The sequence below is a fragment of the Aulostomus chinensis genome, chromosome 1 (genome assembly GCF_037954235.1).
Source record: "Aulostomus chinensis isolate RoL2024-O1b breed Wild chromosome 1, RoL_Achi_v1.0, whole genome shotgun sequence".
NCBI lineage: Eukaryota > Metazoa > Chordata > Actinopteri > Syngnathiformes > Aulostomidae > Aulostomus > Aulostomus chinensis.
This window is the reverse complement of record NC_141320.1, coordinates 47,389,063-47,411,785: the sequence shown is the minus strand read 5'-3', so window position 1 is coordinate 47,411,785 and position 22,723 is coordinate 47,389,063. Positions and strand designations below refer to the sequence as shown.

Genomic DNA, 22,723 nt, shown 5'->3' with positions numbered 1-22,723 from the left:
CTACATTACTGTAAGCATCACTGAGTTTATTAGCAACTATCACTACATTACTGTTAGCGTCATTTTGAGTTTATTAGCAATTCATAGACATCACTGTAGCATTAAATTGAGGTTAGTAGCAACTCTTACGACATGACTGTCAGCATCACTTTGAGGTTGTTTGAAACACTTACTACATTACTGTAAGCATCACTGACTTGATTAGCAACTATCACTACATTACTGTCAGCATCACTTTGAGTTCATTAGCAACTATCATTACATTACTGTTAGCATCACTTTGAGGTTAGTAGCAACTCTTACTACATGACTGTCAGCATCACTTTGAGGTTGTTCGAAACACTTACTACATTACTGTAAGCATCACTGAGTTTATTTGCAACTATCACTACGATACTGTTAGCATCGTTTTGAGTTCAATAGCAATTCTTACAACATCACTTTCAGCATCATTTTTAATTTACTCGCAACTCAAACCACATGACTGTCAGCATCACTTTGAGGTTATTCGAAACTTTCACTCCATTACTGTTAGCATCATTTTGAGTTCATTAGCAATTCTTACTACATCACTGTCACATCATTTGAGATCACTAGCAATTCTTCCGACATCACTGTCGCATTATTTTGAGGTTCGAAGCAACTCTTACTACATGACTATCAGCATCACTTTGAGGTTGTTCGAAACTTTCACTCCATTACTGTTAGCATCATTTTGAGTTCATTAGCAATTCTTACTAAATCAGTGTCGCATCATTTTGAGATCTTTAGCAATTCTTCTGACATCAGTCGCATTATTTTGAGGTTCGTAGCAACTCTTACTACATGACCGTCAGCATCATTTTGAGGTTATTCGAAACTTTCACTCCATTACTGTTAGCATCATTTTGAGTTCATTAGCAATTCTTACTACATCACTGTCGCATCATTTTGAGATCATTAGCAATTCTTCCGACATCACTGTCACATTATTTTTAGCTTCGTAGCAACTCTTAGTACATGACTTTCAGCATCACTTTGAGGTTGTTCGAAATGTTCACTCCATTACTGTTAGCATCATTTTGAGTTCATTAGCAATTCTTACTAAATCACTGTCGCATCATTTTGAGATCTTTAGCAATTCTTCTGACATCACTGTCGCATTATTTTGAGGTTCGTAGCAACTCTTACTACATGACAGTCAGCATCACTTTGAGGTTTTTCGAAACACTTACTACATTACTGTAAGCATCACTGAATTGATTAGCAACTATCACTACATTACTGTTAGCTTCATTTTGAGTTAATTAGCTATTCTTCCGATACACTGTCGCAATATTTTGAGGTTCGTAGCAACTTTTACCACATCACCGTTGTTTTATTTTGAGGTTCGAAGCAACTCTTACTACTTTACTGTTAGCATAATTTTGAGTCTATTAGCAATTCTTAAGACATCACTGTCGCATTAAATTGAGTTCATTAGCAACTCTTACTACAAGACTGTCAGCATCACTTTGAAGTTGTTGAAAACACTTACTACATGACTGTCAGCATCACTTTCAGGTTGTTGGAAACTCTTACTACATTACTGTAAGCATCACTGAGTTGATTAGCAACTATCACTACATAACTGTTAGCATCATTTTGAGTTTATTAGCAATTACTCCGACATCACTGTCGCAATATTTTGAGGTTCGTGGCAACTTTTACTACATTACTGTCACATTATTTTGAGGTTCGTAGCAACTCTTACTACATGACTGTCAGCATCACTTTGAGGTTGTTTGAAACACTTACTACATTACTGCAAGCATCACTGACTTGATTAGCAACTATCACTACATTACTGTTAGCATCATTTTAAGTTCATTTGCAATTCTTCTGACATCACAGTCGCATTATTTTGAGGTTCGTAGCAACTATCACTACATTACTGTCAGCATCATTTTGAGTTCATTAGCAATTCTTACTAAATCACTGTCGCATCATTTTGAGATCATTAGCAATTCTTCTGAAATCACTGTCGCATTACTTTGAGGTTATTAGCAACTCTTACTACATTACTGTCTGCATCATTTTTAGGTTACTTGAAACTCTATCCACATGAGTGTCAGCATCACTTAGTTTATTAGCAACTATCACTACATTACTGTTCGCATCATTTTGAGTTCATTAGCAATGTGGGGCTTTGATTGGGAATTGTAAGAAAAATCACTGAATGAACAACACAAACACAGACTGTGTCTGAAATTCCACACCTGCACCCGACTCAGAATGAAAAACCAGTGTGGACTCAATTGTATCCACTAACCATACTGATTCTGGAGAAATTTCTTTGTGTGTTTTGATGGACGCGAGCCAAGTAGAAATTTCCCACAATGCAATAGGGCGGCGTTTGGTCAGTTTTGAGCAGGCGTCAGTCTGACAATGATGTCATTTTATTGTGTCATCACCTGACCAGACCCAAAAGTAGGCTCAGGTATCAGTTTCTTCTCAATGCTAATGTCTGCTAGCTTAGTCTGCTACTTTGATGGCTCTGCCTGCTCAAAGGTCCAGACCCCTGGATGTGGTGGTTCCTACCTGAACGTAGATTCTGTCAGCTCATGTTGTTAAATCAACTCACCAGGAACACCAGTAGATTTCAATGGACTGACAATGAGTCTCATTGAATGGGTGTCTCGTCCAAAGAGAAACAATCAGTCTCAGGTTGAAGCTCATCAATGAGGTCTTGTGGATCAGTGGCTTGCATGAATGAATGAGTTGGAAGACTTCTTGGAAATTAAAGAGGATTTAATACAATGAAGAAAACCCTTAAGACAGAGTGATAATTCCAGCAGAGTAATTAAGGCCCATATTGAGTAGCAGGTATGAATTAGCCTGGATTTATCTGAGCTTCAAGTAGACGGCTAAGAGGCAGGTGGAAAGGTGTGTAGGATGAACGATGGTGACCTCCAACCAAATGAAGAGGACTGAGTGGAGGCTGACCAGCTCTACGGAGTCAGGCGGAGTTTGGCAGCGACACAGGAGTCCAGGCCTGAATCGGTGAAAACCAACGTAACCGGCTTACGTTCTCAGCTGGATTCTCCCATCGATGTACGACGCCTCTCCAACGAACTGGTGGGAGGACGGCCTCCAAAGCCTCCACCTCGTCGACCGTGGCTCCCGCTGAGATTCGCTCGATGAAGAAGGGAAGCGCGTTGATGGGCTACCCTCTGGTCTCAGGCTGCTGGCTGCCTGGACTAAGCTGCTCTTCTCCAACACAAAGGTGGCTTCTCTCTCTTCAAGGCTCACAGGAGGTCAAGAGTGTAGCGACCGTGAGCCGAGATCGATGATGAATTACAAAAATAGAAAATCAAAAAATAAATTAGAGGAATAGAAAAGAAAAGGGGGAGGAGCCGGACCAGCTGCTCTAGGAGCTCACACACAAAGGGCAGAAACAAGAAGCACTGAAGAGAGCGCCAGCAGTGGATGGTGCCACCACTGTTACAGTAAACTGGTCCGCCTCAGAGCAGTGACCTTTGACCTGTGAGGGGTTGTTGGCCAATCAGCACACTTTGCTGTCTTCAGTCCTTCTCAGATATCAACAAATGAAGCTGGTTGAACAGACAGCAATCATCATCACTCAGAGACATCACCTGGAGAGGAAGACTGCTCCGAGTTCTGACAATGACAGTGAAGAGGCAAGGAGAGCTGGACAACCATAGACAGTGAAACATTCGGAACATCATGTTGATACACGCGTGTGTGTGTGTGTGTGTGTGTGTCAGAATCGGAATCAGAATCTTTTATTTTCGTTGTACGGGGGGGGGGGGGGGGGGGTACAGTGACAATAGTTAGAGCGCTCTTCCAGAGCCACCGTGCCCCACAGAATGCAGATACAAAGAAAAGATAGAAAAGATAAAAGCAAGATAAAAGACACTGTTAGAACAGAAAGATCCATCAACCCACCAACCAGAGGTGTGTCTGGTACAGATGTGGAATTATTGGCTCACACAATGTTGAGGCAACTGGAAGAAGACAAACAAAAAAGGCTGGTGTGATCCAGACCTTCATCAAAAATGGTCCTGGAGAACTGTTCAATGTGTCAGGACTTCTGTCCATTGTCTTCTGCTTATCCTGTTCAGGGTCATGGAGGGGGTGGAGCCTATCCCAGCAGCTTTTGGGCGACAGGCCGTGTTCACCCTGGACAGGTCACCAGTCCATCACAGGGCCAACACATCTACAGACAAACATTCCAAGCCAGACTCAGGAGGATCTCTCCACCCTACAGACTGTAAAGGAACCATCAAAGATGGCAGTTGGAGTTCTGTGGATCTGTGCTGGATTCCTCGTCCTCACGGACCAGAAGTCTGTCTGAAATACTGCACTGATTGATGATCTTTTCATGAATCTGGAAAAGCTTCTAAAATGAAAGGAAAACAATCCTATCTTCTTCATGTCTCAAGCCAAATCAAACCAAGAGTTCTTTTATCATATTTTTTTAACCGGACATCTGCTTTGACTGGTTGGTTGTTGAAAGAGAGCAGGACAGGACAGACAGCAGAAGACAAATATAGAGAAGGAAAGACAAAAGACAGAGAGAAAGGAGGGAGAGAATGACAAAAAGATGGGAACAAGATGAGGGTGAAAGACAAGCAGAGAGAAAGACAGAGGGACAGGGGGATGAAAGACAGACACGCAACCAACAACAGCAGCAGCAATAATAGTAAACTAGCTGCCAATGATAACGTCTCCTGGTCGCTGAAGCAATCAACTTCATAATAGGAGGATTGAAGAGCCAGGAAATAAAATATTAGCACAATACTGATGTGAATGTTCGTGCAATACTGAGAACACTGATATGTAGACGACTAGTAGGGGCGGCACGGTGGTGCAAGAAGACAAACAAAAAAGGCTGGTGTGATCCAGACATCCATCAAAAATGGTCCTGGAGAACTGTTCAATGTGTCAGGACTTCAGAAGCTCCAATCCTCTCTAAGGTCCAGTGAGAGTGGAAGAGATTATAAATGAGAGAAGCAGGGCCCTCACTCAGAACTGAACCAGCTCAGTTGCGAGAGCCTTAGACTGAAGATCTAAAGGTCCCTGGTCCGATCCCAGGTTTCAGCAGAGGAGCAGCATTGACTTTACTTTCCAGTGGAGGAACTGCAGACATGAAGGAAACTAACATCTTGTCCTGTGCATTCTTGTGACATTCAGGACATTTTTGGAGCCTCTTGTTGGATTTTGCCACAGAGAATCAGAGCCAATCAAAAGCATGGTGGACTTTAACATGGAGGACTGAACCAGTCAAGAAAGCATCAGTTTGACCTTCACAGGTGTTTCTGTTCCTGTCTCAATGCTGTAGAAAGAGCCTGAGGAGCTCAGACGGTAGAGCATCAGACTTTTAATCTGAGGGTCCAGGGTTCAAGTCCCTGTTCAGGTGCTGTGGAGGTTCCAGTGTTTGACAACATGGTACTGGATGAAGTTTAGTGTTGAACAAACTGTCATCATCAAAAGTAGAAGTGTTCTTGTCTTGCCACTGTGAGACTGTCGCTAGAAAACTGACCAACAGTAATAAACAATAATTTCATGTGGCATGCAATTAACAAAACACCTACACTGATGGTCGAGGGGGGGGGGTGGAGCCTATCCCAGCATCTACGGGCCAGAGGCGGGGTTCACCCTGGACAGGTCACCAGTCCATCACAGGGTCAGCACACAGAGACGAACAACCATTTATACCTACGGTCAATTTAGAGTGTCCAATCAGCCTCGTCCCCAATTACATGTCTTTGGACGGTGGGAAGGAGCCGGAGTACCAGAGAGAACCCACGCATTCATGGGGAGAACATGCAGGCTCTACACAGAAAGATTCCCCACCCGAGCCTGGACTCAAACCAGAACCTTCTTGCTGTGAGGCCACAGTGCTCACCACTGCACCATCATGCAGCCATGCTCTCTTCTACTTTCCTCAATTGTGTTTCTTTCATGTCCTCCTGAGATCAAAGACAGAATTCTAGTTACTGTCAAAGCCCTGATGACATCATCAGGAATTCTGACTTTGATCTGGAGACTCTTGCTTTAATCTGAATTTGATCTGACTAATGTTTTAGTTTAGGTTGCATGATACCGTCCACCTCATTTCTCCTGATGGACTGATGACCTGTCCAGGGTGAACCCTGCCTCTTGAACAACGTCACCTGGGATCGCCCCCCCCCCCCCCCCCCCCCGTGACCCTTAAAGGATAAGAACAGAAAGTGGATGGAGGGATGGACTCAACACTGAAATCAGCTGATCTGATCCACATTCTAATGTTTCCTGTCCCTCTTTCGGAGTCAGTCAGAATAGTAGTGTATATAAGAATGTATATCCAACCTTGTAGTATCTTTCCAAAGCTTTTAGTATTTCTTCTTGTTTCTACTTGTAGTTTTAGTGTCTGGATCTTTTCTTTTGATGTCCTGCTGTCTGCTCTTTGCTTTTGGAGCTTCCTTCAACAACTACCAGGCCTCCTGGGTACTGTAGGAAACATGGTCAAGTTCTTCTGACTTCTCCAGGAACGTCCTGCTCACATTGGTCTGTCTTCATTTTGACTCCTCCCACTGCCACAATGACCAGCCTTTATACTCTTGGTGACTGGGGCCCTGGTTGCTGCAGGCCTCAACACCAGCCTGTGGTTGTGAGCAGGGCAGAACAGAACTGACAGTATCTCCCATGCAGGACCTGGGTCAGCGCCTGGTGCCAGCTGGGGCACCGCTTTAACCTGGACCCCTAGAGGATCTTCTCCAGGAACTGGCCTTTTTGGTTCCATCAAGGCCTGAGAGGATGGTGAAGAGTGATCCTCCACCAGGCAGCACAGTCAGCAGCAGCCATTTTGTTCCACTAGAATCAAGTATGATAGTGACAGACTGGTGAGTACTTGCTAACTAACACTTCCTGTTTTTCCTGCTATTCTTCCATGAATGTGCTCATGTTGGCTGCTCCCCAACCACAGTTTCAAAGCCATGATGACATCTTTCATCAACAATCAGACTTATTTTTTCTCTATTAGGACAAATAAGGTTTCAACTGACATGGCTGGCCAACGTCCTGGAGTTCATTCAGCCTGGAGAACCAGGTGCTGGTTCCTTCTTTTACCAGGCAGGAACGGGCAGCAGATCCAAGATCAGTAGGTGAAGATGTCTGCTTTGACTGGTAGGAGGAAAGAGAGCAGGAGAGCTGGTCAGAGACAAAGACAGATCATGAAGAAGGAGTGCTGTATTCTGCTAGCACATGCTAGTGACAGTCAGAGATCAGGAGTCTCAGCAGGGAAAGATTCATCTCTTATTTCAGAGGACAATTGGACGTTCACTGGAAGACTGTGAATGTTTGAGGGTCAGAGGAGAAAAGAGGACAAGTGCACCTGTTGTGTGTGATGGGGCACCAGCATGGAGGAAGTTGTCAAACATTTTGAGCGAAAAAGCATGAATCTTCAAGTAAAGAATTAAAATGATTTAGTTCACAATGAGGTCTCTGTCATAAAACAAAAGGAACAACTGACTCCCTCACCATTTCCACCCTCTTCAACAGATTCACATTTCAAAACAACCAGGTTTATTTTGTTCCCTTCTTTCAGCAGAGGATGGTTTTGATCCATCCACCTCTGGGTTCTGGGCCCAGCACGCTTCCTCTGTAAATCCATATTTTGGGTTCTGGCTTGTTCTGCTTTTCATTTTGTGTTTGTATTAAAGTTCTGTTGCTTAAAAAAAAGAGTTTTTTGCCTTTTTAAAAACACACACACACACACACACACACACACACACTACAGCCAAGCATATAGAATGATACAGTCTGAGGTGGTTTTGACTGGTCGGCACCAATGTGCACTGTTTGGCACTGAAGTCATGTGACTGAAGTCATCCAGTCATGTGACTGAAGTCATCCATTCATGTCAGTGATGTCACTCTGCAGGACTGTCACTGCCGTCTCATTCTAGAAAAGAATCCAGACTCCACCTGTGGCTCCATGATAACTGATGGACCTCTGGTTGGAGGCTGGACGATGATGTTTGGTCTGGGGGGGTTAAGATGGTGGGGCTGTTTCAGTTCTAGTGCTGAAGGCTTTCACCATGACAGTCAGACTCTCCTCTGTCCTTCATGGTCCCTCAAATGTGCAGTGTGGACCTCACACACTGAATTTAGCCTGAAAACTCTTCATGAACAGCAGGAGACTCAGAGTCTCTGTGGCGCTCGGCTGTTAACAGAGAGGCTGGTGGTGGGAGCCCCCCAGGGACCAGGACCAGGCTCTACTGGTGCTGAGGACTCAGTTGATCAGCTGCTGAGTTGCTACTTGATGTCAGCATTGGTCTGTTTCATCCTGAGTAGTTTGATCCTAGCAGAGTCGCTGCATCAATGATCTGAATGTGGACGGACAGACTGACCCTCCACAGCAGACGCCTGTCACAGATCTCTGGATGAGACACTTTGAGGTAAAGCCAGGTTCTGCCAGTCCCACTCACATGTTTCAATCACATGTTCAGAGATGGGTTTGTTGTTCCTGAATCCATTTCTTATTTTCTGATCACCTTGTGGATTGTTCATCATTCTCCTCATCACCATACTTTAGGTTGCAGTACGAACACCTGAGTTAGTCTGGGGTTGCAGGAATCATACAGCATCCAGATAATAGCAGGCTGAAACATTTATTTAAAAGAGTTTAACATGGTTACACACACACACACACACACACACACACACACACACACACACACACACACACACGTGTATCAACATGATGTTCCGAATGTTTCACTGTCTGTGGTTGTCCAGCTCTCCTTGCCTCTTCACTGTCATTGTCAGAACTCGGAGCAGTCTTCCTCTCCAGGTGATGTCTCTGAGTGATGATGATTGCTGTCTGTTCAACCAGCTTCATTTGTTGATATCTGAGAAGGACTGAAGACAGCAAAGTGTGCTGATTGGCCAACAACCCCTCACAGGTCAAAGGTCACTGCTCTGAGGCGGACCAGTTTACTGTAACAGTGGTGGCACCATCCACTGCTGGCGCTCTCTTCAGTGCTTCTTGTTTCTGCCCTTTGTGTGTGAGCTCCTAGAGCAGCTGGGCCGCCCCCCCCCTTTTCTTTTCTATTCCTCTAATTTATTTTTTGATTTTCTATTTTTGTAATTCATCATCGATCTCGGCTCACGGTCGCTACACTCTTGACCTCCTGTGAGCCTTGAAGAGAGAGAAGCCACCTTTGTGTCGGAGAAGAGCAGCTTAGTCCAGGCAGCCAGCAGCCTGAGACCAGAGGGTAGCCAATCAACGCGCTTCCCTTCTTCATCGAGCGAATCTCAGCGGGAGCCACGGTCGACGAGGTGGAGGCTTTGGAGGCCGTCCTCCCACCAGTTCGTTGGAGAGGCGTCGTACATCGATGGGAGAATCCAGCTGAGAACGTAAGCCGGTTACGTTGGTTTTCACCGATTCAGGCCTGGACTCCTGTGTCGCTGCCAAACTCCGCCTGACTCCGTAGAGCTGGTCAGCCTCCACTCAGTCCTCTTCATTTGGTTGGAGGTCACCATCGTTCATCCTACACACCTTTCCACCTGCCTCTTAGCCGTCTACTTGAAGCTCAGATAAATCCAGGCTAATTCATACCTGCTACTCAATATGGGCCTTAATTACTCTGCTGGAATTATCACTCTGTCTTAAGGGTTTTCTTAATTGTATTAAATCCTCTTTAATTTCCAAGAAGTCTTCCAACTCATTCATTCATGCAAGCCACTGATCCACAAGACCTCATTGATGAGCTTCAACCTGAGACTGAGTGTTTCTCGTTGGACGAGACACCCATTCAATGAGACTCATTGTCAGTCCATTGAAATCTACTGGTGTTCCTGGTGAGTTGATTTAACAACATGAGCTGACAGACTCTACATTCAGGTAGGAACCACCACATCCAGGGGTCTGGACCTTTGAGCAGGCAGAGCCATCAAAGTAGCAGACTAAGCTAGCAGACATTAGCATTGAGAAGAAACTGATACCTGAGCCTACTTTTGGGTCTGGTCAAGTGATGACACAATAATATGACATCATTGTCAGACTGACGCCTGCTCAACACTGACCAAACGCCGCCCTATTGTATTGTGGGAAATTTCTGCTTGGCTCGCGTCCATCAAAACACACAAAGAAATTTCTCCAGAATCAGGATTGACAGTGGATACAATTGATTCCACACTGGTTTCGGGTGCAGGTGTGGAATTTCAGACACAGTCTGTGTTTGTGTTGTTCATTCAGTGATTTTTCTTACAATTCCCAATCAAAGCCCCACATTGCTAATGAACTCAAAATGATGCTAACAGTAATGTAGTGATAGTTGCTAATAAACTAAGTGATGCTGACAGTAATGTAGTAAGAGTTGCTTCGAACCTCAAAGTAATGCGACAGTGATTTCAGAAGAATTGCTAATGATCTCAAAATGATGCGACAGTGATGTCGTAAGAATTGCTAATAAACTCAAAACGATGCAAACAGTAATGTAGTGATAGTTGCTAATAAACTCAGTGATGCTTACAGTCATGTAGTAAGAGTTGCTACGAACCTCAAAATAATGCAAGAATAATGTAGTAAGAGTTGCTAAAAACCACAAAATAATGCGACTGTGATGTCGGAAGAATTGCTCATGATCTCAAAATGATGCGACGGTAATCTAGTAAGAGCTGCTAATAAATTCAAAATGATGCTAACAGTAATGTAGTGAAAGTTTCGAATAACCTCAAAGTGATGCTGACAGTCATGTGGTTAGAGTTTCGAGTAACCTAAAAATGATGCGGACAGTAATGTATTAAGAGTTGCTAATAACCTCAAAATAATGCGACAGTGATTCATAAAAATTTCTAATGAACTCAAAATGATGCTAACAGTAACGTAGTGATAGTTGCTAATAAACTCAGTGGTACTTACAATAATGTAGTAAGAGTTTCAAACTCCCTCAAAATGATGCTGACAGTCATGTAGTAAGAGTTGCTACTAAACTCAAAATAATGCGACAGTGATGTCGGAAGAGTTGCTAATGAACTCAAAATGATGCTACAGTGATGTAGTAAGAGATGCTAAAAAACTAAAAATGATGCTGACGGTAATGTAGGAAGAGTTGAAACTAACGTTAAAATTATGCTACACTGTTGTCATAAGAATTGCTAATACACTCAAAATGATGCTTACAGTAATGTAGTAAGTGTTTCGAACTACCTCAAAGTGATGCTGACAGTCATGTAGTCAGAGTTGCTACGAACCTCAAAATAATGCGACAGTGATGTTGGAAGTATTGCTAATGAACTCAAAATGATGCTAACTGTAATGGAATGAAAGTTTCGAATGGCCTCAAAGTGATGCTGACAGTCATATAGTAAGAGGTGCTACAAAACTCAAAATAATGCGACAGCGATGTCGGAAGAATTGCTAATAAACTCAAAATGATGCTGACGGAAATCTAGTAAGAGCTGCTAATGATCTCAAACTGATGCTACAGTGATGTTGTAAGAATTGCTAATGATATCAAAATGATGTGACGGTCATGTAGTAAGAATTGCTAATGAACTCAAAATAATGCCAACAGTAATGTAGCGATAGTTGCTAATAAACTCAGTGATGCTTACAGTAATGTAGTAAGAGTTGCTACGAACCTCAAAATAATGCGACAGTGATGTCGGAAGAACTGCTAAGGAACTCAAAATGATGCTAACTGTAATGTCGTGAAAGTTTCGAATAACCTCAAAGTGATGCTGACAGTCATGCAGTAAGAGTTGCTACGAACCTCAAAATAATGCGACAGTGATGTCAGAAGAATTGCTAATGATCTCAAAATGATGCGACAGTGATGTAGTGAAAGTTTCGAATAACCTCAAAGTGATGCTGACAGTCACCTGGTTAGAGTTGCGAGTAACCTAAAAATGATGCTGAGAGTAATGTAGTAAGAGTTGCTAATAACCTCAAAATAATGCTACAGTGATGTCGGAAGAATTGTTAATGAACTCAAAGTGATGCTGACAGTCATGTAGTGATAGTTGCTAATAAACTCAGTTATGCTTACAGTAACGTAGTAAGTGTTTTGAACAACCTCAAAGTGAAGCTGACAGTCATGTAGTAAGAGTTGCTACTAACCTCAAAATTATACTACGGTGATGTCGTAAGAATTGCTAATGATCTCAAAATGATGCTACAGTGATGCCGGAAGAATTGCTAATGAATTCAAGAATGATGCTGACAGTAATGTAGTGATAGTTGCTAATAAACTCAAAGTGATGCTGACAGTAATTTATGAAGAGTTGCTAAAAACCTTAAAATAATGACACAGTAATGTAGTAAGAGTTGCTATGAAACTAAAAATAATGCGACAGTGATGTAAGAAGAATTGCTAATGATCTGAGATGAGAGTCAGGGTTTTCCAAGTTGATCTCCTCCCACGCATGAATTCTCTCTGGTATCCTTCCACTTACTGCGAAGACGAGCCGTGGATGTATTGTCCTGAGCCCAGGGCTTGTCAGATACCATGACCCTCAACTAAATGTGGCAGAAACCCTGCCCTCTTCATTTAGGGCTGGAAGGTGTGAGAGATACTGGGAGCTCATCGAGGCTACGTCCTCCGCGGTCTCCTCAGGCTGGCCAGCACAAGAGGAGACCGCCAACTGGCCGGGACAGGCGGTCACCGTTGTTGTTGTTGCCGCCGTGGTCGGCCTTTCTTTCTTTCTTTCCTTTTTTCACACGATCACAGGGGAGAGCGCGGACGCAGTCCCCCACTGTCAGAAATTATGCAGTTGAGATTCCCACATTTGGGGAATTCACCAGGGTCAGCACAGCCCCAGTGCAATGGCTGAGCCTCACCCGGGGAGAACCACCTTGCTGATCATGGTATCTCCCCTGCCAGGTAAGTATGACTCGCTGAGCTTAGGAACAGACATGAGCTCCAGGGACACAGCCTTCTGACTGACAGGCAGGGAGGCCGACACAGCGCCTGATCTTTCCTACCTTGTGCCAATCTGCCGCGTGCGCAGCCCCCTTTGTTTCTCACAACGATGCCGGATGTCGGATATCCCAAGCCCGGGAAGCTCAGGCACATTGAAGGTTCAGGTCTTTCAGAGTGCATTCCAAAGCCTTTTGGGAAAGGCTCAGAGAGCAGTGCCGTCAGCGGACCTCCATCCTTATCTGGAGTGCAAACGGAGCCACAACTTGACGCCCAGCGGCAGCGCGGGCGGAAATCCAGCCCCGGCCTCATGTGCAGCACTCGAGAGTTGGCCTGAAGAGCACGGGATTTGCTCCTGACAAAAGGGGAGGGGCCCGCACTGTTCCTGGAAGGCCATTGCGGCCGCAGGCTGAGGAAAAGCTGCAGTGCAGGAGGAGAACCCTGGTCCGGCTTTGGGTGGAGCAGGTGAGCGAGTGCCTGGCGGAGGCTTGTTTTATTTCCGACGAGAAATGCGGGGCATTGCACCACTCCTGGGAACACTGCAATACCAGGTTGATGCGTGGAAAGGACGGAGCAAGCTCCCGTTCCATCTCCCTGTTCCAAAAAGCAATTTAATATATGGTTCCCGGATAGGGAACGTACCAGATATTAAACTGATAAGAACAGATACTACACTTGATCTTAGCCAAAAGGCCGAGAAGCAATGCCTGTCAGCCACCCGACGTGAGAGCCAGCACCCCCGGTACAGCCAATCCCGGCCGCGGCTGTGGGCAGGAACTGCAACATTTTGGGTGGCGACACAAAATGCAGTGCCATAAACACTACATCTGGCACACTGGTTGTCCCCACTGCTATCCAAAGCAAAGGCAATCGGTGCCTTCACCCTGCTATGCTAGTGGGGCGACTCAAAGTAAAACAAAGCGGTGTTCAAAGCCACAAGCCAGCGACTCATCCTGGAGTCGGGGTTTTCCAAGTTGATCTCCTCCCACGCATGAATTCTCTGGTATCATTCCACTTACTGCGAAGACGAGCCGTGGATGTATTGTCCTGAGCTCAGGGCTTGTCAGATACCATGACCCTCAACTAAATGTGGCAGAAACCCTGCCCTCTTCATTTAGGGCTGGAAGGTGTGAGAGATACTGGGAGCTCATCGAGGCTACGTCCTCCGCGGTCTCCTCAGGCTGGCCAGCACAAGAGGAGACCGCCAACTGGCCGGGACAGGCGGTCACCGTTGTTGTTGTTGCCGCCGTGGTCGGCCTTTCTTTCTTTCTTTCCTTTTTTCACACGATCACAGGGGAGAGCGCGGACGCAGTCCCCCACTGTCAGAAATTATGCAGTTGAGATTCCCACATTTGGGGAATTCACCAGGGTCAGCACAGCCCCAGTGCAATGGCTGAGCCTCACCCGGGGAGAACCACCTTGCTGATCATGGTATCTCCCCTGCCAGGTAAGTATGACTCGCTGAGCTTAGGAACAGACATGAGCTCCAGCGACACAGCCTTCTGACTGACAGGCAGGGAGGCCGACACAGCGCCTGATCTTTCCTACCTTGTGCCAATCTGCCGCGTGCGCAGCCCCCTTTGTTTCTCACAACGATGCCGGATGTCGGATATCCCAAGCCCGGGAAGCTCAGGCACATTGAAGGTTCAGGTCTTTCAGAGTGCATTCCAAAGCCTTTTGGGAAAGGCTCCGAGAGCAGTGCCGTCAGCGGACCTCCATCCTTATCTGGAGTGCAAACGGAGCCACAACTTGACGCCCAGCGGCAGCGCGGGCGGAAATCCAGCCCCGGCCTCATGTGCAGCACTCGAGAGTTGGCCTGAAGAGCACGGGATTTGCTCCTGACAAAAGGGGAGGGGCCCGCACTGTTCCTGGAAGGCCATTGCGGCCGCAGGCTGAGGAAAAGCTGCAGTGCAGGAGGAGAACCCTGGTCCGGCTTTGGGTGGAGCAGGTGAGCGAGTGCCTGGCGGAGGCTTGTTTTATTTCCGACGAGAAATGCGGGGCATTGCACCACTCCTGGAAACACTGCAATACCAGGTTGATGCGTGGAAAGGACGGAGCAAGCTCCCGTTCCATCTCCCTGTTCCAAAAAGCAATTTAATATATGGTTCCCGGATAGGGAACGTACCAGATATTAAACTGATAAGAAAAGATACTACACTTGATCTTAGCCAAAAGGCCGAGAAGCGATGCCTGTCATTGCGGCCGCAGGCTGAGGAAAAGCTGCAGTGCAGGAGGAGAACCCTGGTCCGGCTTTGGGTGGAGCAGGTGAGCGAGTGCCTGGCGGAGGCTTGTTTTATTTCCGACGAGAAATGCGGGGCATTGCACCACTCCTGGAAACACTGCAATACCAGGTTGATGCGTGGAAAGGACGGAGCAAGCTCCCGTTCCATCTCCCTGTTCCAAAAAGCAATTTAATATATGGTTCCCGGATAAGGAACGTACCAGATATTAAACTGATAAGAACAGATACTACACTTGATCTTAGCCAAAAGGCCGAGAAGCGATGCTTGTCAGCCACCCGACGTGAGAGCCAGCACCCCCGGTACAGCCAATCCCGGCCGCGGCTGTGGGCAGGAACTGCAACATTTTGGGTGGCGACACAAAATGCAGTGCCATAAACACTACATCTGGCAAACTGGTTGTCCCCACTGCTATCCAAAGCAAAGGCAATCGGTGCCTTCACCCTGCTATGCTAGTGGGGCGACTCAAAGTAAAACAAAGCGGTGTTCAAAGCCACAAGCCAGCGACTCATCCTGGAGTCGGGGTTTTCCAAGTTGATCTCCTCCCACGCATGAATTCTCTGGTATCATTCCACTTACTGCGAAGACGAGCCGTGGATGTATTGTCCTGAGCTCAGGGCTTGTCAGATACCATGACCCTCAACTAAATGTGGCAGAAACCCTGCCCTCTTCATTTAGGGCTGGAAGGTGTGAGAGATACTGGGAGCTCATCGAGGCTACGTCCTCCGCGGTCTCCTCAGGCTGGCCAGCACAAGAGGAGACCGCCAACTGGCCGGGACAGGCGGTCACCGTTGTTGTTGTTGCCGCCGTGGTCGGCCTTTCTTTCTTTCTTTCCTTTTTTCACACGATCACAGGGGAGAGCGCGGACGCAGTCCCCCACTGTCAGAAATTATGCAGTTGAGATTCCCACATTTGGGGAATTCACCAGGGTCAGCACAGCCCCAGTGCAATGGCTGAGCCTCACCCGGGGAGAACCACCTTGCTGATCATGGTATCTCCCCTGCCAGGTAAGTATGACTCGCTGAGCTTAGGAACAGACATGAGCTCCAGGGACACAGCCTTCTGACTGACAGGCAGGGAGGCCGACACAGCGCCTGATCTTTCCTACCTTGTGCCAATCTGCCGCGTGCGCAGCCCCCTTTGTTTCTCACAACGATGCCGGATGTCGGATATCCCAAGCCCGGGAAGCTCAGGCACATTGAAGGTTCAGGTCTTTCAGAGTGCATTCCAAAGCCTTTTGGGAAAGGCTCCGAGAGCAGTGCCGTCAGCGGACCTCCATCCTTATCTGGAGTGCAAACGGAGCCACAACTTGACGCCCAGCGGCAGCGCGGGCGGAAATCCAGCCCCGGCCTCATGTGCAGCACTCGAGAGTTGGCCTGAAGAGCACGGGATTTGCTCCTGACAAAAGGGGAGGGGCCCGCACTGTTCCTGGAAGGCCATTGCGGCCGCAGGCTGAGGAAAAGCTGCAGTGCAGGAGGAGAACCCTGGTCCGGCTTTGGGTGGAGCAGGTGAGCGAGTGCCTGGCGGAGGCTTGTTTTATTTCCGACGAGAAATGCGGGATATTGCACCACTCCTGGAAACACTGCAATACCAGGTTGATCCGTGGAATGGACGAAGCAAGCTCCCGTTCCATCTCCCTGTTCCAAAAAGCTATTTAAAACATGGTTCCCGGATAGGGAACGTACCAGATATTAAACTGATAAGAACAGATACTACACTTGATCTTAGCCAAAAGGCCGAGAAGCGATGCCTGTCAGCCACCCGACGTGAGAGCCAGCACCCCCGGTACAGCCAATCCCGGCCGCGGCTGTGGGCAGGAACTGCAACATTTTGGGTGGCGACACAAAATGCAGTGCCATAAACACTGCATCTGGCGCACTGGTTGTCCCCACTGCTATCCAAAGCAAAGGCAATCGGTGCCTTCACCCTGCTATGCTAGTGGGGCGACTCAAAGTAAAACAAAGCGGTGTTCAAAGCCACGAGCCAGCGACTCATCCTGGAGTCGGGGTTTTCCAAGTTGATCTCCTCCCACGCATGAATTCTCTGGTATCATTCCACTTACTGCGAAGACGAGCCGTGGATGTATTGTCCTGAGCCCAGGGCTTGTCAGATACCATGACCCTCAACTAAATGTGGCAGAAACCCTGCCCTCTTCATTTAGGGCTGGAAGGTGTGAGAGATACTGGGAGCTCATCGAGGCTACGTCCTCCGCGGTCTCCTCAGGCTGGCCAGCACAAGAGGAGACCGCCAACTGGCCGGGACAGGCGGTCACCGTTGTTGTTGTTGCCGCCGTGGTCGGCCTTTCTTTCTTTCTTTCTTTCCTTTTTTCACACGATCACAGGGGAGAGCGCGGACGCAGTCCCCCACTGTCAGAAATTATGCAGTTGAGATTCCCACATTTGGGGAATTCACCAGGGTCAGCACAGCCCCAGTGCAATGGCTGAGCCTCACCCGGGGAGAACCACCTTGCTGATCATGGTATCTCCCCTGCCAGGTAAGTATGACTCGCTGAGCTTAGGAACAGACATGAGCTCCAGGGACACAGCCTTCTGACTGACAGGCAGGGAGGCCGACACAGCGCCTGATCTTTCCTACCTTGTGCCAATCTGCCGCGTGCGCAGCCCCCTTTGTTTCTCACAACGATGCCGGATGTCGGATATCCCAAGCCCGGGAAGCTCAGGCACATTGAAGGTTCAGGTCTTTCAGAGTGCATTCCAAAGCCTTTTGGGAAAGGCTCCGAGAGCAGTGCCGTCAGCGGACCTCCATCCTTATCTGGAGTGCAAACGGAGCCACAACTTGACGCCCAGCGGCAGCGCGGGCGGAAATCCAGCCCCGGCCTCATGTGCAGCACTCGAGAGTTGGCCTGAAGAGCACGGGATTTGCTCCTGACAAAAGGGGAGGGGCCCGCACTTTTCCTGGAAGGCCATTGCGGCCGCAGGCTGAGGAAAAGCTGCAGTGCAGGAGGAGAACCCTGGTCCGGCTTTGGGTGGAGCAGGTGAGCGAGTGCCTGGCGGAGGCTTGTTTTATTTCCGACGAGAAATGCGGGGCATTGCACCACTCCTGGAAACACTGCAATACCAGGTTGATGCGTGGAAAGGACGGAGCAAGCTCCCGTTCCATCTCCCTGTTCCAAAAAGCTATTTAATATATGGTTCCCGGATAGGGAACGTACCAGATATTAAACTGATAAGAACAGATACTACACTTGATCTTAGCCAAAAGGCCGAGAAGCGATGCCTGTCAGCCACCCGACGTGAGAGCCAGCACCCCCGGTACAGCCAATCCCGGCCGCGGCTGTGGGCAGGAACTGCAACATTTTGGGTGGCGACACAAAATGCAGTGCCATAAACACTACATCTGGCGCACTGGTTGTCCCCACTGCTATCCAAAGCAAAGGCAATCGGTGCCTTCACCCTGCTATGCTAGTGGGGCGACTCAAAGTAAAACAAAGCGGTGTTCAAAGCCACGAGCCAGCGACTCATCCTGGAGTCGGGGTTTTCCAAGTTGATCTCCTCCCACGCATGAATTCTCTGGTATCATTCCACTTACTGCGAAGACGAGCCGTGGATGTATTGTCCTGAGCCCAGGGCTTGTCAGATACCATGACCCTCAACTAAATGTGGCAGAAACCCTGCCCTCTTCATTTAGGGCTGGAAGGTGTGAGAGATACTGGGAGCTCATCGAGGCTACGTCCTCCGCGGTCTCCTCAGGCTGGCCAGCACAAGAGGAGACCGCCAACTGGCCGGGACAGGCGGTCACCGTTGTTGTTGTTGCCGCCGTGGTCGGCCTTTCTTTCTTTCTTTCCTTTTTTCACACGATCACAGGGGAGAGCGCGGACGCAGTCCCCCACTGTCAGAAATTATGCAGTTGAGATTCCCACATTTGGGGAATTCACCAGGGTCAGCACAGCCCCAGTGCAATGGCTGAGCCTCACCCGGGGAGAACCACCTTGCTGATCATGGTATCTCCCCTGCCAGGTAAGTATGACTCGCTGAGCTTAGGAACAGACATGAGCTCCAGGGACACAGCCTTCTGACTGACAGGCAGGGAGGCCGACACAGCGCCTGATCTTTCCTACCTTGTGCCAATCTGCCGCGTGCGCAGCCCCCTTTGTTTCTCACAACGATGCCGGATGTCGGATATCCCAAGCCCGGGAAGCTCAGGCACATTGAAGGTTCAGGTCTTTCAGAGTGCATTCCAAAGCCTTTTGGGAAAGGCTCCGAGAGCAGTGCCGTCAGCGGACCTCCATCCTTATCTGGAGTGCAAACGGAGCCACAACTTGACGCCCAGCGGCAGCGCGGGCGGAAATCCAGCCCCGGCCTCATGTGCAGCACTCGAGAGTTGGCCTGAAGAGCACGGGATTTGCTCCTGACAAAAGGGGAGGGGCCCGCACTTTTCCTGGAAGGCCATTGCGGCCGCAGGCTGAGGAAAAGCTGCAGTGCAGGAGGAGAACCCTGGTCCGGCTTTGGGTGGAGCAGGTGAGCGAGTGCCTGGCGGAGGCTTGTTTTATTTCCGACGAGAAATGCGGGGCATTGCACCACTCCTGGAAACACTGCAATACCAGGTTGATGCGTGGAAAGGACGGAGCAAGCTCCCGTTCCATCTCCCTGTTCCAAAAAGCTATTTAATATATGGTTCCCGGATAGGGAACGTACCAGATATTAAACTGATAAGAACAGATACTACACTTGATCTTAGCCAAAAGGCCGAGAAGCGATGCCTGTCAGCCACCCGACGTGAGAGCCAGCACCCCCGGTACAGCCAATCCCGGCCGCGGCTGTGGGCAGGAACTGCAACATTTTGGGTGGCGACACAAAATGCAGTGCCATAAACACTACATCTGGCGCACTGGTTGTCCCCACTGCTATCCAAAGCAAAGGCAATCGGTGCCTTCACCCTGCTATGCTAGTGGGGCGACTCAAAGTAAAACAAAGCGGTGTTCAAAGCCACGAGCCAGCGACTCATCCTGGAGTCGGGGTTTTCCAAGTTGATCTCCTCCCACGCATGAATTCTCTGGTATCATTCCACTTACTGCGAAGACGAGCCGTGGATGTATTGTCCTGAGCCCAGGGCTTGTCAGATACCATGACCCTCAACTAAATGTGGCAGAAACCCTGCCCTCTTCATTTAGGGCTGGAAGGTGTGAGAGATACTGGGAGCTCATCGAGGCTACGTCCTCCGCGGTCTCCTCAGGCTGGCCAGCACAAGAGGAGACCGCCAACTGGCCGGGACAGGCGGTCACCGTTGTTGTTGTTGCCGCCGTGGTCGGCCTTTCTTTCTTTCTTTCCTTTTTTCACACGATCACAGGGGAGAGCGCGGACGCAGTCCCCCACTGTCAGAAATTATGCAGTTGAGATTCCCACATTTGGGGAATTCACCAGGGTCAGCACAGCCCCAGTGCAATGGCTGAGCCTCACCCGGGGAGAACCACCTTGCTGATCATGGTATCTCCCCTGCCAGGTAAGTATGACTCGCTGAGCTTAGGAACAGACATGAGCTCCAGGGACACAGCCTTCTGACTGACAGGCAGGGAGGCCGACACAGCGCCTGATCTTTCCTACCTTGTGCCAATCTGCCGCGTGCGCAGCCCCCTTTGTTTCTCACAACGATGCCGGATGTCGGATATCCCAAGCCCGGGAAGCTCAGGCACATTGAAGGTTCAGGTCTTTCAGAGTGCATTCCAAAGCCTTTTGGGAAAGGCTCCGAGAGCAGTGCCGTCAGCGGACCTCCATCCTTATCTGGAGTGCAAACGGAGCCACAACTTGACGCCCAGCGGCAGCGCGGGCGGAAATCCAGCCCCGGCCTCATGTGCAGCACTCGAGAGTTGGCCTGAAGAGCACGGGATTTGCTCCTGACAAAAGGGGAGGGGCCCGCACTGTTCCTGGAAGGCCATTGCGGCCGCAGGCTGAGGAAAAGCTGCAGTGCAGGAGGAGAACCCTGGTCCGGCTTTGGGTGGAGCAGGTGAGCGAGTGCCTGGCGGAGGCTTGTTTTATTTCCGACGAGAAATGCGGGGCATTGCACCACTCCTGGAAACACTGCAATACCAGGTTGATGCGTGGAAAGGACGGAGCAAGCTCCCGTTCCATCTCCCTGTTCCAAAAAGCTATTTAATATATGGTTCCCGGATAGGGAACGTACCAGATATTAAACTGATAAGAACAGATACTACACTTGATCTTAGCCAAAAGGCCGAGAAGCGATGCCTTTCAGCCACCCGACGTGAGAGCCAGCACCCCCGGTACAGCCAATCCCGGCCGCGGCTGTGGGCAGGAACTGCAACATTTTGGGTGGCGACACAAAATGCAGTGCCATAAACACTACATCTGGCGCACTGGTTGTCCCCACTGCTATCCAAAGCAAAGGCAATCGGTGCCTTCACCCTGCTATGCTAGTGGGGCGACTCAAAGTAAAACAAAGCGGTGTTCAAAGCCACGAGCCAGCGACTCATCCTGGAGTCGGGGTTTTCCAAGTTGATCTCCTCCCACGCATGAATTCTCTGGTATCATTCCACTTACTGCGAAGACGAGCCGTGGATGTATTGTCCTGAGCCCAGGGCTTGTCAGATACCATGACCCTCAACTAAATGTGGCAGAAACCCTGCCCTCTTCATTTAGGGCTGGAAGGTGTGAGAGATACTGGGAGCTCATCGAGGCTACGTCCTCCGCGGTCTCCTCAGGCTGGCCAGCACAAGAGGAGACCGCCAACTGGCCGGGACAGGCGGTCACCGTTGTTGTTGTTGCCGCCGTGGTCGGCCTTTCTTTCTTTCTTTCCTTTTTTCACACGATCACAGGGGAGAGCGCGGACGCAGTCCCCCACTGTCAGAAATTATGCAGTTGAGATTCCCACATTTGGGGAATTCACCAGGGTCAGCACAGCCCCAGTGCAATGGCTGAGCCTCACCCGGGGAGAACCACCTTGCTGATCATGGTATCTCCCCTGCCAGGTAAGTATGACTCGCTGAGCTTAGGAACAGACATGAGCTCCAGGGACACAGCCTTCTGACTGACAGGCAGGGAGGCCGACACAGCGCCTGATCTTTCCTACCTTGTGCCAATCTGCCGCGTGCGCAGCCCCCTTTGTTTCTCACAACGATGCCGGATGTCGGATATCCCAAGCCCGGGAAGCTCGACCGATGCCGTTTTCAAGGCTCACCTTGTCGCTCGGTGAACCAGCGTGGCCTCGAGCCGCATTAGAATTGCTAATGAACTCAAAATGATGCTAAAAGTAATGTTGTGAAAGTTTCGAATAACCTCAAAGTAATGCTGACAGTCATGTAGTAAGAGTTTCTATGAACTTCAAAATAATGCGACAATGATGTCGGAAGAATTGCTAATAATCTCAAAATAATGCGACAGTGATGTCGGAAGAAATGCTAATGAACTCAAAATGATGCTGACGGTAATTTTGGAAAAGTTGAAACTAACCTCAAATTGATAATACAGTGATGTCGTAAGAATTGCTAATAAACTCAAAATGATGCTAACAGTAATGTAGTGATAGTTGCTAATAAACTCAGTGATGCTTACAGTAATGTAGTAAGTGTTTCAAACAACCTCAAAGTGATGCTGACAGTCATGTAGTAAGAGTTGCTACT

At 48.4% G+C, this 22,723-nt stretch overlaps 14 non-coding genes across 14 annotated transcripts; all 14 read right to left on the bottom strand.

Moving 5' to 3' along the window:
• Window positions 1–12,697: 12,697 nt before the first annotated feature.
• LOC147271962 (U1 spliceosomal RNA) lies at window positions 12,698–12,861 on the bottom strand. The gene has a single exon (XR_015116652.1). It is a non-coding gene; the product is annotated as a U1 spliceosomal RNA (small nuclear RNA).
• Window positions 12,862–13,403: 542 nt separating this feature from the next.
• Window positions 13,404–13,594, bottom strand: LOC147271961 (U2 spliceosomal RNA). The gene has a single exon (XR_015117316.1). It is a non-coding gene; the product is annotated as a U2 spliceosomal RNA (small nuclear RNA).
• Window positions 13,595–14,180: 586 nt separating this feature from the next.
• On the bottom strand, window positions 14,181–14,344 carry LOC147271960 (U1 spliceosomal RNA). The gene has a single exon (XR_015116649.1). It is a non-coding gene; the product is annotated as a U1 spliceosomal RNA (small nuclear RNA).
• Window positions 14,345–14,886: 542 nt separating this feature from the next.
• LOC147271959 (U2 spliceosomal RNA) lies at window positions 14,887–15,077 on the bottom strand. Its single transcript, XR_015117454.1, has one exon. It is a non-coding gene; the product is annotated as a U2 spliceosomal RNA (small nuclear RNA).
• A 126-nt stretch (window positions 15,078–15,203) lies between these two features.
• LOC147271958 (U2 spliceosomal RNA) lies at window positions 15,204–15,394 on the bottom strand. Its single transcript, XR_015117292.1, has one exon. It is a non-coding gene; the product is annotated as a U2 spliceosomal RNA (small nuclear RNA).
• Window positions 15,395–15,980: 586 nt separating this feature from the next.
• On the bottom strand, window positions 15,981–16,144 carry LOC147271957 (U1 spliceosomal RNA). Its single transcript, XR_015116648.1, has one exon. It is a non-coding gene; the product is annotated as a U1 spliceosomal RNA (small nuclear RNA).
• A 542-nt stretch (window positions 16,145–16,686) lies between these two features.
• LOC147271956 (U2 spliceosomal RNA) lies at window positions 16,687–16,877 on the bottom strand. Its single transcript, XR_015116463.1, has one exon. It is a non-coding gene; the product is annotated as a U2 spliceosomal RNA (small nuclear RNA).
• A 590-nt stretch (window positions 16,878–17,467) lies between these two features.
• Window positions 17,468–17,631, bottom strand: LOC147271955 (U1 spliceosomal RNA). Its single transcript, XR_015116646.1, has one exon. It is a non-coding gene; the product is annotated as a U1 spliceosomal RNA (small nuclear RNA).
• Window positions 17,632–18,173: 542 nt separating this feature from the next.
• Window positions 18,174–18,364, bottom strand: LOC147271954 (U2 spliceosomal RNA). The gene has a single exon (XR_015117208.1). It is a non-coding gene; the product is annotated as a U2 spliceosomal RNA (small nuclear RNA).
• Window positions 18,365–18,950: 586 nt separating this feature from the next.
• On the bottom strand, window positions 18,951–19,114 carry LOC147271953 (U1 spliceosomal RNA). Its single transcript, XR_015116644.1, has one exon. It is a non-coding gene; the product is annotated as a U1 spliceosomal RNA (small nuclear RNA).
• A 542-nt stretch (window positions 19,115–19,656) lies between these two features.
• Window positions 19,657–19,847, bottom strand: LOC147271952 (U2 spliceosomal RNA). The gene has a single exon (XR_015117207.1). It is a non-coding gene; the product is annotated as a U2 spliceosomal RNA (small nuclear RNA).
• Window positions 19,848–20,433: 586 nt separating this feature from the next.
• LOC147271951 (U1 spliceosomal RNA) lies at window positions 20,434–20,597 on the bottom strand. Its single transcript, XR_015116643.1, has one exon. It is a non-coding gene; the product is annotated as a U1 spliceosomal RNA (small nuclear RNA).
• Window positions 20,598–21,139: 542 nt separating this feature from the next.
• LOC147271950 (U2 spliceosomal RNA) lies at window positions 21,140–21,330 on the bottom strand. Its single transcript, XR_015117206.1, has one exon. It is a non-coding gene; the product is annotated as a U2 spliceosomal RNA (small nuclear RNA).
• A 586-nt stretch (window positions 21,331–21,916) lies between these two features.
• On the bottom strand, window positions 21,917–22,080 carry LOC147271949 (U1 spliceosomal RNA). The gene has a single exon (XR_015116642.1). It is a non-coding gene; the product is annotated as a U1 spliceosomal RNA (small nuclear RNA).
• Window positions 22,081–22,723: the final 643 nt, after the last annotated feature.